Source organism: Trichosurus vulpecula, chromosome 1 (assembly GCF_011100635.1).
Source record: "Trichosurus vulpecula isolate mTriVul1 chromosome 1, mTriVul1.pri, whole genome shotgun sequence".
NCBI classification, from domain to species: Eukaryota; Metazoa; Chordata; class Mammalia; order Diprotodontia; family Phalangeridae; genus Trichosurus; species Trichosurus vulpecula.
The window spans coordinates 2716785-2732593 of record NC_050573.1 but is presented as its reverse complement, the minus strand read 5'-3'; positions in this window follow the sequence as shown (position 1 = coordinate 2732593).

The following is a 15809-nucleotide window of genomic DNA, read 5'->3' as shown; positions in this document are numbered from 1 at the left end:
GCACTAGCTGCCAATCACTTTGTGTCAAGGAAACTTGTTATCTTCTATACCTTTAAGTTTCCTGATTCAGTTCTAGGCCATTTGTTATTATCTCTACCAACCAGGATGAATGCCATTCCTGGAAACATTGTCTTTAGGGGTTTTTGTACAATTAGAGGGAATTTGTTATCTGTCATTACTTATTTCTGCAAGATCCAGGTGGAAAGTATCTACAATTTCAAGATGAAAAGGGGGGCTGTTCCCAGCCCACCTTTCAGACTTTCAACCAGTCACATTGTCCTTGCCCCCATAATGCTGTCAGTCCTTTAACCATTTATACTGTTTTCCCCACCTACCAACTTCTCTTCTTTGTTCCATCTTTTTCTTGAATATGTAGTTTTTTAGTGAAAATGTTTGGACAAACACAAGAGTAAACAAGATAATGACGAAGGACTCCTTTTGTGAAAAGTGTGTGGTCTGTTATTTGTTCTTTAAATATCTTTATAGTTCACTGAAAAAATATATCCCTGGCACCTCTTAAAAAGGTAAAAGCAGATTCAAAAAACTGTGATGGACAAAACTGCCTCTTCTCCTCCAAGACTTTGAGCTCCATGGGGAAACTATTGGCCCTCTATTTTAGTAAATTCATGTTAACAAATAAACTGCTAGTGCTCAGAGCTTTGTACCTCACTTGACTTGATTTTTCTTGTGACAATTAATTCCTGTCTAGAGACCACGAATACAATCTCTCCTGAAGGAAGGCTTTAACATATAGAATCTTTTCATGGAAACCACTGTCATCAAATTAGGCCTGATTGTCTTGAGGCCATCATGACAGTCATAACAGACAGACAGTCTCACCTGTTTTGTTGTTTGGTCATTTCAGTCATATCTGACACTGTGACCCCATTTTGGGGGGGGAGGTGGCTCTTGCAAAGATGTTAGAGTGGTTTGTCGTTTCCTTCTCCAGTTCATTTTACAGATGAGGAAAACTGAGGCAAACAGGGTTAAGTGACTTGGCCAGGTTCACACACCTAGTAAGTGTCTGTGGATGGATTTGAACTCATGAAGTTGAGTCTTCCTGATTCCAAGCCCAGTGCTCTATTCACTATGGCATCAACTAGCTGCCCTTGGTTTCACCATACAGGAGCCTTTACGCTGAGACACTATTTGTTGTTGTTGAGTCCTTTAGTTGTGTCCTACTCTTTGTGACCTCGTGGACCATTACAGACCAGGCCCATCCATCCTCAACTGTCTCTCAAATTCTGTCCAAGTTCATGTTCCTTGTTTCCATGACACAATCCATCTCATCCTCTGCTTTCCCCTTCTCCTTTTTCCTTCTATCTTTCCCAACATCAGGGTATTTCCTAATGAATCCCATTTTCTCTTTATGTGGTCAAAGTATTTCAGCTTTAGTGTTTGACCCTCCAGTGAATAACCTGAATTAATGTCTTTAAGTATTGCCTGATGTCACCTTTCTGCTGTCCAAGGGACTCTCAAAAGTCTTCTCCAGCACCACAATTTAATTCGTTGATTCTGTGGCACTCAGCTTTCCTTATACTACAACTCTAGGAGGCATCTTTCAATTTTATGGCTGTAGTCACCATCTTCAGTGGTCTTTGAGCCCAAGGATTTCAACTCTGACACTGTTTCCATTTCTTCTCCTTCTGGTTTCCAGGGATTAATGGGACCAGTTGCCAAGATCTTATTATACAGCCTTAAAGCAGAAACAACATACGTACTCAATTAGGTGTAGAAAACTATGGTGCCCTACAGGAAAGTAGAGGGGAAGGGGATAAGAGGATGGGGCAGGGGGTGATAGAAGAAAATGTAGATTGTGGGAGGGGGTAATTAGAAGCAAACACTTTTGAGTAGGGACAGGGTGAAAGGAGAGAACAGAATAAATGGGGTAGGGTGGGATAGGATGGAGGGAAATATAGTTAGTCTTTCACAATATGACTGTTTTGGAAGTGTTTTGCATGACTACACATGTATAACCCATACCAAATTGCTTGCCTTCTCAATGAAGCGGGGTCAGGAGGTTCAAAGGGAGAGAATTTGGGCTTCAAAGTTTTAAAAACAAATGTTAAAAATTATTTTTACATGTAACTGTTGAAATAAGATACACAGTCAGTGGGATATAGAAATCTGTCTTACAGTACAGGAAAATAGAAGGGGGTGAAAGAAGGGAGGGCAGATTGGAGGGGGGTAGAGGGAATAGGATGGAGGGAAACAGAGTTAGCAATAGTTACTGTGAAAAAAATTTGAAGCAAATTTCTTTGGAAAAGGGTTCATTTCTCTGACATTTAGAGAACAGTGTCAAGTTTATAAAAATAAGAGACATTCCCCAATTGACAAATGATCAAAAGATAGGATCAGTTTTCAGATGAAATAACTAAAGCTTTCCATAACCACATGAAAAAATAATTCTAACTCACTATTGATTAGAGAAATGCAAATTAAAACAGTTCTGAGGTACTATCTCGTACCTGTTAGATTAGGTAACAGGACAGAAAAGGAAAATGATAAATGTTGGAGGGGATGTGGGGGAAAAGCGACATTAATGTACTGTTGTCAGAGTTGTGAACTGATCAAACCATTCTATAGAGCAATTTGGAATCGTACCCAAAGGGCTATAAAACCATACGTACCCTTTGACCTAGCAATACCCCTACTAGGTCTGTATCCCAAAACAGATAAAAATGAAAAAGAAATGGATGTATATGTGCAAAAATATTTATAGCATTTCCTTTCTAAGGGTAAAGAATTGGAAATTGAGGGGCTGCCCATCAATTGGGGACTGGTAGAACAAGTTGTGGGATATGAATATAATGGAATACTATTGTGCTGTAAGAAATGATGAACAAGTGGACTTCAGAAAAACCTGGAAAGACTTATATGAACTGCTGCTGAGTAAAGTGAGCAGAACCAGGTGAACAATGTACACTGTAATAGCCACAGTGTGTGATGACTGATTTTGATAGACTTAGCCCTTTTCAGCGATATAAGGGCCTAAATCAATTCCAAAAGACTCAAGATGGAAAATGCCATCAACATCCAGAGAAAGAACTATGGAGTCTGAATGCAGTTTGAAGCATACTTTTTTCTTTATTTTTCTTGAGTTTTTTTTCACCTGTGTTTTCTTTCACAACATAACTATTATGGATAGATTTTGCCTAACTATACATATAATAACCTATATGGAATTGGTTGCCTTATCAATGTGGGGGGTGGGGTGGAGAGGGAGGAAGGAAGGAAGACAATTTGGAACTCAAAGTTTTAAAAAACAAATGAAAGAAATGTTTTTACATGTAACTGTGAATAATTAAATGCTAAATAAATTTTTAAAACTAGTGATTAAAAAATAGATCTTAGTATACATACATATGTATATATTAAGCATGTAATTTTTTTTCTTTTTCTTCCCCCACCCTAGAAATGGCTACCATCAAGCATAAATAGGTATGTGTATTTGTGTGTGTGTGTATGTATGTATATACATATATATACGTAAATAAAAATAATTATTTTGTGTATGCTTATCAGTTCTTTCTCTAGACACAGATAGCATCTTTATATGTCCTTTATAGCTAATTTGGGTATTAATATTGCACAAAATAACTTATTTGCATAGAGTCATTTTTAAAACAGTATTTCTTTTACTTTATACAATATTCTCTTGCTTCTCCTCATTTCGCTTTTCAGTATTTCCTGCATATCTTTTCATATTTTTCTAAAATCTTGAGGTCACCATTTCTTATGACACAGTAGTATTTCACTACAATCATATACCACACAATTTGTTCAACCATTCCCCAACTACATCTCTGCAGTTTCCAGTTCTTTGCCAGCACACAGAGAGCTGCTATAAACATTTAAGAACATGTAGGCTCTTTTCATTTTTCCCTATCATTTTTGCAAATAGACCAAATATTGGCATGCCCAAAAGGCATAGTTCCTGATTGCTCTCGAAAATCTTTGGATCATTCTACAATTCCACCAACAACGAATTAATGTCTTAATTTTTCCACATTTTATCCAGTATTTGTCACTTTCCTCTTCTATAATTTTAGCAAATCTGGTTGTTGTAACATAACATCTCAAGGTTGTGGTAACCTGCATTTTTCTATTCAATAATTATTTAGAACATTTTTATATGACTATAAATTGTTTTGATTTCATCATTGGAAAACTGCCTCTTCTTGTTATTTATCAATGGAGAATGACTCAACTTCTTAGAAATTTGAGGAGAGTGGAGCCAAGATGGTGGAGTAAAAGCAGGGACTTGCTTGAGCTTTCCCCCAAATCCCTCCAAACATCTGTAAAAAATGACTCTCAACAAATTCTAGAGCTATAGAACCCAAGAAATGACAGAGTAAAACAAGTCTCCAGCCCAAGATGGCCTGTATGGTTGCTGGGAAGTATCTATCACATGGTGCTGGGAGTGGAGCGCAGCCCAGTGTGGGCTGCACCAGCAGAGACCAGGCCAGAGCAGACCTGGAGGAGCAGGCCTTGGCACTGAATCACTGAGCTGTCTCCCTTTCCAGACTGCTTAACCCACAAATGCCAAAGACAACTTAGCAGGTCAGTGAGAAAACTCTGTTAGACCTGGGTGAGAGAATGATGCAGTCTGGTTCCAGCCCTGGGGCAGCAGAGGTACTTCTGGAGCTCCAGGCCCACAGATGGTGGGGGGAATCAAGTGGCTGATCAGAGCACGAGTGCAGGGATCTCTTTGCTGGCACTGAGGAAGGATTCTTTTGCTTTTTCCTGCTTGGATCTGGGTTGTAGTCCTGGGTGGTGGTCCTGGGGTCAGAAGGAGTGCTGCTGTGGCACAGCTTGTGATGCCTGCAGAGAGGGAGTCATCTTAGCTGTTCCAAGGTAGAAAAGAGTGCTTGAGGTCATTCACAGACCAGAGCACAGGCCAGTAGAGGAGTAAACACCTCTTCTTGGATCATACCACGTCAGAAGAATGGAAATTTTACAGTTGCCTACAAGTAGCTCAGGAAACAGCAGTGCAAAACCCGTGAAGCTTTGGATAGAGCACTCTCCACTCTGGAATCAGAGTCATACCTTCACAAAGAGCTCAAAAGTCAAGTATTCAGTTGGGGAAAACAAGCAGAAAGCATAAAAAGACTCAGATTACAGAATCTTACTTTGGTGACAAAGAAGATCAAAAATACAGCCAGAGCCCAGAGCTGAATAGAAAATTTGGCTTTCAAATACAAAAATCAAGAGAAGCATGAAAAGGTAAACAGGAAAGAGAACTCATAACGGACTTATTAAAGTTGAACCATTTTGTTTACATTCCTACATGGAAAGCTGATATTTGTAACACATGAGATCTTTCTCAGTATTAGGGTACTTGAAGGGAATACATATATATATATATATATATATATATATATATATATATATATATACACACACACACACACACACACACACATATATATGTATATATATATATATACATATATATGTATATATATATATGTAGGCTCAGGGTGAGTTGAATATGATGGTATGATATCTAAAAAAAATCAAATCAAATGAAGGGGTGAGAGAAGAATACATTGCAAGAGAGATAGAATGGGGTAAATTATCTCACATAAAAGAGACAAGAAAAAGCAGTTCTATTGGAAGGGAAGAGGGGGAAGGTGAGAGGGAATGAGTGGATCTTGCCTTCATCAGATTTGACTTAAGGAGGGAATAACATACACACTCAATATCTTACCCCACAGGAAAGTAGGGGGAAAGGAGATAAGAGAGGGGGGATGATAGAAGGGAGGGCAGATAGGGGGAGGAGGTAATCAAAAGCAAACATTTGAAAAGGGACAGGGTCAAGGGAGAAAATTGAATAAAGGGGGACAGGATAAGATGGAGGAAAATATAGTTAGTCTTTCACAACATGACGATGTGTTTAGCATAATGATACATATGTGGCCTATGTTGAATTGTTTGTCTTCTCAAGGAGGGTGGATAGGGAAAGAATTTGGAACTCAAAGTTTTAAAAGCAGATGCTGTTGGACTACCTGAAAGACATGATCAAAAAAAGAGCCTAGCCATCATCTTTAAAGAAATTATCAAGGAAAACTGCCCTGATATTCAAGAACCAGAGGGTAGAATAGAAATTGAAAGAATCCATTGATCACTTCTTGAAAAAGATCCTAAAAGGAAAACTCCTAGGAATATTGTAGCCAAATTCCAGAGTTCTCAAATCAAGGAAAAATATTTCAGGCAGTGAGAAATAAAGGGGAATGGGGGGAATGGGGTGATAGAAGGGAGGGCAGATTGGGGAAAGGGGCAATCAGAATACATGCCATCTTGGGGCGGGGAAGGGCAGAAATGGGGAGAAAATTTGTAACTCAAAATCTTGTGGAAATGAATGTTGAAAACTAAAAAAATTAATCTTAAAAAAAGAAATTTTAGAAAGTTCTAATCACTTTTAGTGAATTTCCCTCTAGCTTATTTTTATTCACTATTTTCCTTCTCAGTCTCTATTTTTACTCTATTCCTGCTATCTTATCTTTTCCTCTTATCCTTTTTAAAAATAAGTTAATTTATTTATTGTTAGTTTTCAACATTCACTTCCATTAATTGTAAATTTTCTCCTGCTCCCTTTTCTCCCCCTCCCCAAAACAGCAAGCAATCTGGTGAATGCTCTCCATATGCATTCTTATTAAACATAATTTCATATTAGTCATGTTGTATAGAAGAATTAGAATGAGAGAAATCATGAGAAAGAAACAAAACAAAACAAAACAAAAAAAGAAAACAGTCTTCTTCGATCTGCATTCAGATTCCTTATTTCTTTTTCTGGATGTGGATGGCATTTTCTGTCATGAGTCTTTTGGAGTTGTTTTAGGTCCTTGCATTACCGAGAAGAGCAAAGTCTACCAAAATCAGTCATCACACACTCTGGCTGTTACTGTGTATAATGTTCTGGTTCTGCTCACTTCACTCAGGATCAGATCATATAAGTCTTTCCAGGTTTTTCCAAAGTCCACCTGTTCATCATTTCTTATATCATAGTAGTATTCCATTACATTCAAATACCACATTTTGTTCAGCATTCCCCAATTGATGGGCATCTCAATTTTCAGTTCTTGGCCACCAGAAAAATAGCTGTTATAAATATTTTTGTACTGTTTCTCCCATACTGTCAAATAGTGAGTTCTTAACCCAGAAGCTGGGGTCTTTGGGTTTATTAATCAGTAGATTACTATAGTCATTGACTACTGTGTCTTGTGTAGCTAACCCATTCCACTGATCTACCCCTCTACTTCTTAGCCAGCACCAAGTAATTTTGATGATTGCTGCTTTATAATACAATTTAAGATCTGGTATGGATAAGCAACCTTCTCTAGCATTTCTTTTCATTAATTCCCTTGATAATCTGGACCTTTTGTTCTACCAGATGAATTTTGTTATTATTTTTTCTAGCTCTATAAAATAATTTTTGGTAGTTTGATTGTTATGGCACTGAATAAGTAAATTAATTTAGGTAGAATTGCCATTTTTATTGTATTGGCTCAGCCCACCCATGAGCAGCTGATGTTTCTCCAATTATTTAGATCTGACTTTATTTGTGTGAAAAGTATTTGGTAATTGTGTTCATATAGTCCTTGGGTTTGTTATGGCAGGTAGACTCCCAAATATTTTATAATGTCTACTATAACTTCAAATGGAATTTCTCTTTCTATCTTTTGCTGCTGGGCTTTGTTAGTAATATATAGAAATGCCAATGATTTTGGGGGGGTTTATTTTATATTCTGCAACTTTGCTAAAGTTTTTTTTTATTTCAAATCATTTTTTACTTGATTCTTTAGGATTTTCTAAGTATACCATCGTATCATCTGCAAAGAGTGATAGCTTAGTTTCTTCTTTACCTATTCTAATTCCTTCAACTTCTTTTTCTTCTCTTATTGCTAAAGTTCACATTTGTAGGACAATATTGGATAACAGTAGTAATAAGGGACATCCTTGTTTAACCTCCATTCTTATTGGAAATGCTTCTAGCTTATCACCATTGAATCTGCTTAGATGGCAGAGTAAGCAGTAAGTTGCCCTCACTCTCCCTTACTGACCTTGAAAAACCCGGAAAATAATGCCCTAGGAAAAATCCTCCAACAGTGGAGCCAGTAGCAAGACAGGGTGCAGCAGTTTTTTAGCTCAAGAGGCTAGGGGGATTAACAGGAAAGGTCCCTCTTGCTGTGCCTAAAGGGAACCAGGACAGGACAGGAGGCATCCAAGCAAACCAGCAGCAAGGTCCACTTCAGTGGACTAGTGGGAGATCCTGAGCCCCAGGGCAGTGGAGCTGGCAAGCACCAACAACAGGACCCCCAGCCTGCCTTTGAACAGCCAGGAGAATTGGCAGATATGCATGGACAGGCTTCCACCAGCTGCTGAGGCTACTTGTCCTCCTGCACAGCCCTTAGGGAGGAGGAGACCTCCAGTGGCCAGACCACCTCTCCCCCACACTCATGCTGTGAGCTTCACTTTAACCCTGGGGAAATGCAAAAAGACCTCACCTGGCCTCCACACACATCAGTCAGCTCCAGCTCAGCACCAGGTAAGCTATAGCATTATATACCTTCCAGCTGCCAGAACCAGAGGCCCCAGCATTCAAAGACAATAACCAGGCCCCCATCCCCCAACACAAGATGCATTGCACAGAGCCCCCAGTGCCCCAGAAGCAGAGATCCACTTTAAAAGTGAGGAAAAAGGCAATCAAAATGAGCAAAAAGCAACTTAGAAAAGCATGAACCATAGATTCTTACTATGGGGACAGGGAAACCAAAATACAAATTAGAAGAGGACAGCATTGACATGATACACACATCTCAAACCCCAAAAGGGAGTATGGACTGGTCTCAAGCCCAAAAAGCCTTCTTGGAAGAGCTCAAGAAGGATTTTAAAAGTCAAATTAGAGAGGTAGAAGAAAAATTGAACAATTCCTTTAAAAATACAACTGACAAAATGGAAAAATAATTCACGAAGAAAATAACTCTTTAAAAAGTAAACTTGGCCAGTTGGATAAGGAGGTATGAAACCTAACTGAATAAAACAACTCCTTAAAAAGTAAATTTGGCCAAATGGAAAAGGAGGTATAAAAGATAACTGAAGAAAACGATTTGTTAAAAATTAGAATCAGGCAAGTAGGCATCTGAGGCATCAAGAATTGGTCAAATAAAATCAAAAGAATGAAAAAACAGAAGAAAACATAAAATACTGTTGAGGGGGAAAAACGAGGGATTCAGGGATCCCAAAACTAAAGTTCCCAGGACTGGAGTTCCCGGTTGAGGGGGAGTGCCCCTCAAGGACGTGAGTACTGGAGAGGGTCGGGCCATCTGGAATGAATTCACGATCGCAAGCATTCTTTAAGTCAAGGTGGCAAAGATTTATTATGCTTTACAGCAGGCAAGAGTTCTTAGGAAACCTGCGTCCTTTCAGGGGTGCAGAGGAAGTTTTTATAAAAGGGTTTTAGGGGGGAAACATGTCAATTAGGTGTTTTGGGGTGGGACTAGGGAGTGGTTAAGGACTGGTTAGCTCTTAAAGGAACATGCACATTTAGTATCTACTGCACAGGTGTATTGCCCAGAGTTCAGTGGGAAATACCCCGGGGGGGGGGGGCGTTGCTAGGGGGTGTGGTTTTTTTTACTGTGAAAAGTCAGTAAGTTAATTATCAGTCAGGGATAACAACCAATCTATGTAGCTTCTCATCCAATGTCTTGTTAGACAAAATACTATGTCTAGGATACATATTAGAAAGGTCAGTAAGTATCAAATATGGGCATGACTCAGTGTACAGTCAATTACCAGCATCCGGAAATCAATCTATAGATGGGCACAGCTGCTTCCTAAGGAAAGAGCAGAGATAAGCTGGGGCACACTGCCCTTTAGCTAAAGAGAAAATGCTAGGGCCAATGTTTTGAAGCTAAGGAGAGATGTGATTTCAGAACTGGATGTGGTTTTGAAATTGGTGTTCAGGCACAGGTACCCAAGCAGAGGCTATTAGAATTAGGGTTCAAGCACAAGCATCCAAGCACTTCATTAATACCCCATCAGTAAAACAACTGACCAAATTTGTGGCCAAATTCCAGAGTTCCCAGGTCAAGGAGAAAATACTGCAAACAGCCAGAAAGAAACTATTTGAGTATTGTGGAAACACAATCAGGATAATACAAGATCTAGCAGCTTCTAGGTTAATGGATTGAAGGGCTTGGAATATGATATTCTGGAGGTCAAAGGAGCTAGGATTAAAACCAAGAATCACCTACCCAACAAAACTGAGTATCATGCTCCAGGGCAAAACATGGATTTTCAATAAAATAGAGGACTTTCAAGCTTTCTCAGTGAAAAGACCAGAAGTGAATAGAAAATTTGACTTTTAAACACAAGAATCGAGAGAAGGATGAAAAGGTAAACAAGAAAGAGAAATCATAAGGGACTTACTAAAGTTGAACTGTTTTGGTTACATTCCTACATGGGAAGATGATATTTGTAACTCATGAGACCTTTCTCAGTATTAGGTTAGTTGAAGGGAATACACACACACACACACACACACACACACACACACACATATATACATAGAGGGCACAGGGTGAGTTCAATATGAAGGAATGATATCTTAAAAAATGAAATAAATTTAAGGGGCGAGAGAGGAATATATTGAGAGGGGGAGAAAGGGAGAGATAGAATGGGGTAAATTAACTCACATAAAAGTGGCAAGAAAAAGCAATTCTGTTGGAAGGGAAGAGGGGGCAGGTGAGGGAGAATGAGCGAATCTTACTCTCACTGGATTCAACATGAGGAGGGAATAACATATACACTCAATTGGGTATCTTACTCCATAGAAAAGTAAGGGGAATGGGATAAAAAAAGGGGGGGAATGATAGAAGGGAGGGCAGATGGGGGAGGAGGTAATCAAAAGCAAACACTTTTGAAAAGGGACAGGGTCAAGGGAGAAAATGGAATAAAGGGAGACAGGATAGGGTGGAAGGAAATATAGTTAGCCTTTCACCACATGGACACCGTGGAAGTGTTTTACATAATGATACATGTGCGATCTATGTTGAATTGCTTGCCTTCCTAGGGATGGTGGGTGGGAAGGGAAGAGGGGAGTGAATTTGGAACTCAAAGTTTTAAAAGCAGATGCTCAAAAAAAAGTTGTTTTTTGCATGGAGCTGGGAAACAAGATATATAGGGAATGGGGCATAGAAATCTATCCTGCCCTACAAGAAAGTAAGGGGAAAGGTGATGGGGTGGTGGGGTGACAGAAGGGAGGGCTGTGTTGGTAAGCAAAACGGGCTCCTTAGCACTTAGTTCAACAAGTGCCCTTGAAGAGTTTGGCTTTTGTTTGCTTTGAGTAATTCAGTGTATTTCATTGAGCCTTACTAGGTGCTAAGCCCCAGGCCCAAACTCCTATTAGGTGTGGAACCCGTGTGGGTGTGGATTGGTGACTGGGGTGGGGCCCAAGGTGGGGCTGGCTAAGGGGAGGTGCTAACTCCAGAGCCATGCCCTATTAGGTGTTAACCTAACCTATGTGGATGTGAACCTCCCAGGGTCCTAAGGGGAGGGGCTAACTCAAGAGCCAATCACAGTAGCCTAAGTTCTGGTCATTCAGATGACGTTTGATGATGTCTGAAGCCCTATAAGAAGGGAGGACAGAGCAATTTGTGCAGGGCTCTTGAGATGGTGTTGATGAGGAGACTCCGGACAACTGTAGCTAAGGAGCCCTCCAGCTTGTAAACCTGGATGCTGAGACTTTGTTGAACTCTGGTAACTATGCATTGGAATTTGAATCAGACAAGGTCTGTCTGTTGATGTTTGTAATTTGTTTGTATTTTGTTCTGAAGTTCAGGGTGCTGGATTTTTCCTCTGAACTAAGTGAATGATATTTGTATGCTGAATTAAAGTAAGCTTTTCAACCCCTTCACCTTGCTTTCCTTAGTTAAGCAGATCAAAAGAACCTGTGCTGTTGGCAGCTTTCTGGGTGTTGGCTGTTGGTGGATCTTACACAGAAGCTGCTAGCTGGATTGTTGAAACAAGGGCTGACTGGGGAATGAGGCAATCAGAATATATATGCCATCTTGGAATGCGGGGGAGGGTAGAAATGGGGAGAAAATTTGTAACTCAAAATCTTGTGGAAATCAATGTTGAAAACTAAAATATTAAATAAAAATTAAATAAAAATGATAAAATTGAAAACAAAAACAAAAACAAAACAGAAGAAGATAGCAGAATGGTTTAAAAACCATAATCCTACAGTATGTTGTTTACAAGAAACACATTTGAAATAGGGGGACACGCACAGTGTAATGTAAAAGGCTTAAGTAGAATATATTCTGCTTCAGCTGAAGTAAAAAAAGGAAGGGTAGCAATCCTAATCTCAGACAAAGCAAAAGGAAAAATAGATCTAATTAAAAGAGAGAAGGAAGGAAACTATATCTTGCTAAAAGGCACCATAGACAATGAAGTAGTATCATTACTAAACATATATGCACCAAGTGGTATAGCATCCAAATTCTTTCTTCAGTGAATTTTTTTTCCCATTTTGTCATTTGCATTTTTATAGGAATTGATTGATTTTTCTCCTACCTCTGTAACTTGACTTTTAAAATCCTTCTTGAACTCTTCCAAAGATTTTTTTTGGGCTTGTGATCAGTTCACATTCCATTTGAGGTTTTAGATGTGGGTACAGTGTCCATGCTGTCCTCTTCTGAATTTGTATTTGGGTCTTTCTTCTCCCCATAGTAAAAATCTATGGTCTTTGCTTTTCTAGGTTGCTTTTTGCTCACTGTGATTGCTTTTTTCCTAGCTTTTAAAGTGGATCTCTGCTTCTGGGGCACAGGGCATTCTGTCACAGGCTTCTTATGCTCCAGGCTAGGGACGTGGTTACTGGCTTTTTGCTCTGGGGATAAGTTAAAGGAGTTACAGGAAGAAATAGAGAGCAAAACTATACTAGGCAGGACCTCAACCTCCCTATCTCTGAACTTGGTATATCTGATGTCAAAATAAACAAGAAAGAAGTTAAGGAGGTAAATAGAATTTTAGAAAAAAGAGATGTGGTAAATGTCTGGAGAAAGTTGAATGGGGATAGAGAAGAATATACCTTTTTGTCAGTGGTACATGGCATATACACAAAAATTGACCATGTACTAGGGCAGGGTATCCAAAATGCAGTGTGATTTATGTGGCCAGTATACAAGCATAGAAATTTACATAAATTCTCTAGTAAATGAAGCAGAGCTACCATAGAGCTCTCACTAAAATGGCAAATCAAAATATATTGTCTATTGTTTCAATAAAAACCTAAGGTTGGATAGCCCTCTACTAGTGAATAAAAACCTCACAATCCAGTGCTGAAAAGCAGAGACAGTAAATGCATCCTTTTCAGGTTATGATGCAATAAAAATTATATGCAATAAAAGGCTTGTTTCAACAATCTGGCTAGCAGCTGCTGTGGGGGTGTAAAACCAACAACAACCCGCTCACAGGACACTGCAAGCCCAAGTTCTTTTGATCTGCTTTACTAAGGAAAGCAACGTTGAGGGATTAACAAGCTAACTATAATCCAGCATAGAAATATCATTCACTTAGTTCAGGGGGAAAAAGCCAGCACCCTGAACTTCAGAGCAAATACAAACAAATTACAAACATCAACAGACAGATGTTGTCTGATTCAAAACCCAATACACAGTTATCAGAGCTTAGCAATGTCCCAACATCAGGTTTACAAGCTGGAGGGCTCTTAGCTACAGCTGCCCAGAGTCTCCATATCAGTGCCACACCAAGAGTGACAGCCCTCAGCAAATAGCTCTGTTCTCCCCTTTTATACAGTTTCAGACATCATTAAATGTCATCTGAGTGACCAGAACTTAGGCTCCTATGGTTGGGTCTGGTGTTAGCACCTCCATTCATTGTCCCCACCTGGAGCCCACCTTAGTTACCAATTCACACCCTCATAGCTTAGCACCTAATAGAAAGGGGATTGGGGCTGGGGTTTAGCACCTAGTAAGACTCAATCAAAGACAATGAATTAATCAAAGGAAACAAGGCCAAACTCTTTAAGGATCCCCAATACAGGGCTATGGAAATATAAACTAAAAAGTAATTGGAAATTAAACAACCTAATCAATAATTTCCTCCAAGAGAATGACAATAATGAGACAACATACCAAAACTTATGGGATGCAGCTAAAGTGATTCTTAGGGGAAGTTTTATATCTCAGAATGCTTACATGAATCAAATAGAGAAAGGGGACACCAGTGAATTGGGCATGCAAGTGAAAAAGCTAAAAAAAAAAAGAATAAATTAAAAATCCTCAATTAAATACCAAACTAAAATGCTGAAAACAAAAGGAGAGATTCGTAAAATTGAAATTATGAAAACTATTGAACTAATAAAACTAAGAGCTGGTTTTATAAAAAAAAAAACCAATAAAATTGTTAAACTTTTGGTTAATTTGATTTTAAAAAAGAAAGAAGAAAACCAAATTTCCAAAATGAAAAGTGAAAAGGGTGAATTCACCACCAATGAAGAGGAAATTAAAACAATAATTAGGAATTACTTTGCCCAATTGTATGCCCATACATTTGACAATCTTAGGGAAATGGATGAATATTTACCAAAATATAAATTGCCCAGATTAACAGAAGAGGAAGTAAAATACTTAAATAACCCCATCTCAGAAAAAGAATTTGAGGAAGCCATCAATGAACTCCCTAGGAAAAAACCTCCAGGGCCAGATGCATTCACAAGCAAATACTATCAAACATTTAAAGAACAATTAATTCCCATAGTATATAGACTATTTGGGTAAACTGGTGTAATTGGAGGGCAGAGTTTATAATCTCAAAGAGGATCATAAACATGTCTGAAAGGTTCGGACCCGCCGGATATAAGAAACTCTCAAAGTAGAAGGCAGAAGAATCAAAACATATATTTAGGCTCCACAGTAACCAACCCATGAACCAGCATCCCCATTTTGACATATTAATGAAAAGTTTCCAGGCCCAATAAGTACGCCTTGAAAGAGTAACCAGGAGGCTACAGAGAAGCATGATTGCATAAAGCAAAATCATGCTTCCCCCTCTACGGTAAAAAGATTACCCACTGGCCTGAAGTCTTTGTTCAGCTTCCTCCCGTAGGTCAGCTCTGCTACTGGCAGCTCCTGCTTCGGCTGTGGCTATAACTATAGCTGTGGCTATAGCTGTGGCTGTAGCTGTGGCAGCCTCTGGCTCCAACGGGAGCTGCTTTTAACCATCCAGCTTCTGCGGGGGTGTAAGGTACGCTGGGGAAAGCACAGGTTCTTTCAATCTGCTTAAGCAAGGGAAGCAAGGTGAAGGGGCCGACAAGCTTACTCCAGTCCAAGATACAAACAGCATTCAGTTCAGGGGAAAAAGCCAAACTAGTCAAGGCCACTTGTTGACTAAGTGCTAAGGAGCCCATTTTTGGTTGCTAATACAACTGGTGAAGAAGGAGTCCTTTCAAATTTTTTTGGGACACAAATGTGGTACTGATACCTCAACTGGGAAGAGCCAAAACAGAGAAAGAAAATTATAGACCAATTTCCTTAATGAATATAGATGCAAAAATTTTAAATAAAATATTAGCAAAAAGATTACAGCAATTTATCACAAGAATAATACACTTTGATCAGGTAGGATTTATACAAGGTATGCAGGGTTGGTTCAATATTAGGAAAACTATCAGTACAATTGATCATATCAACAACAAAACTAGCAGAAACCATATTATTACCTCAATAGATGCAGAAAAAGTTTTTGACTAAATAAAACACCTATTCCTATTAAAAACACTA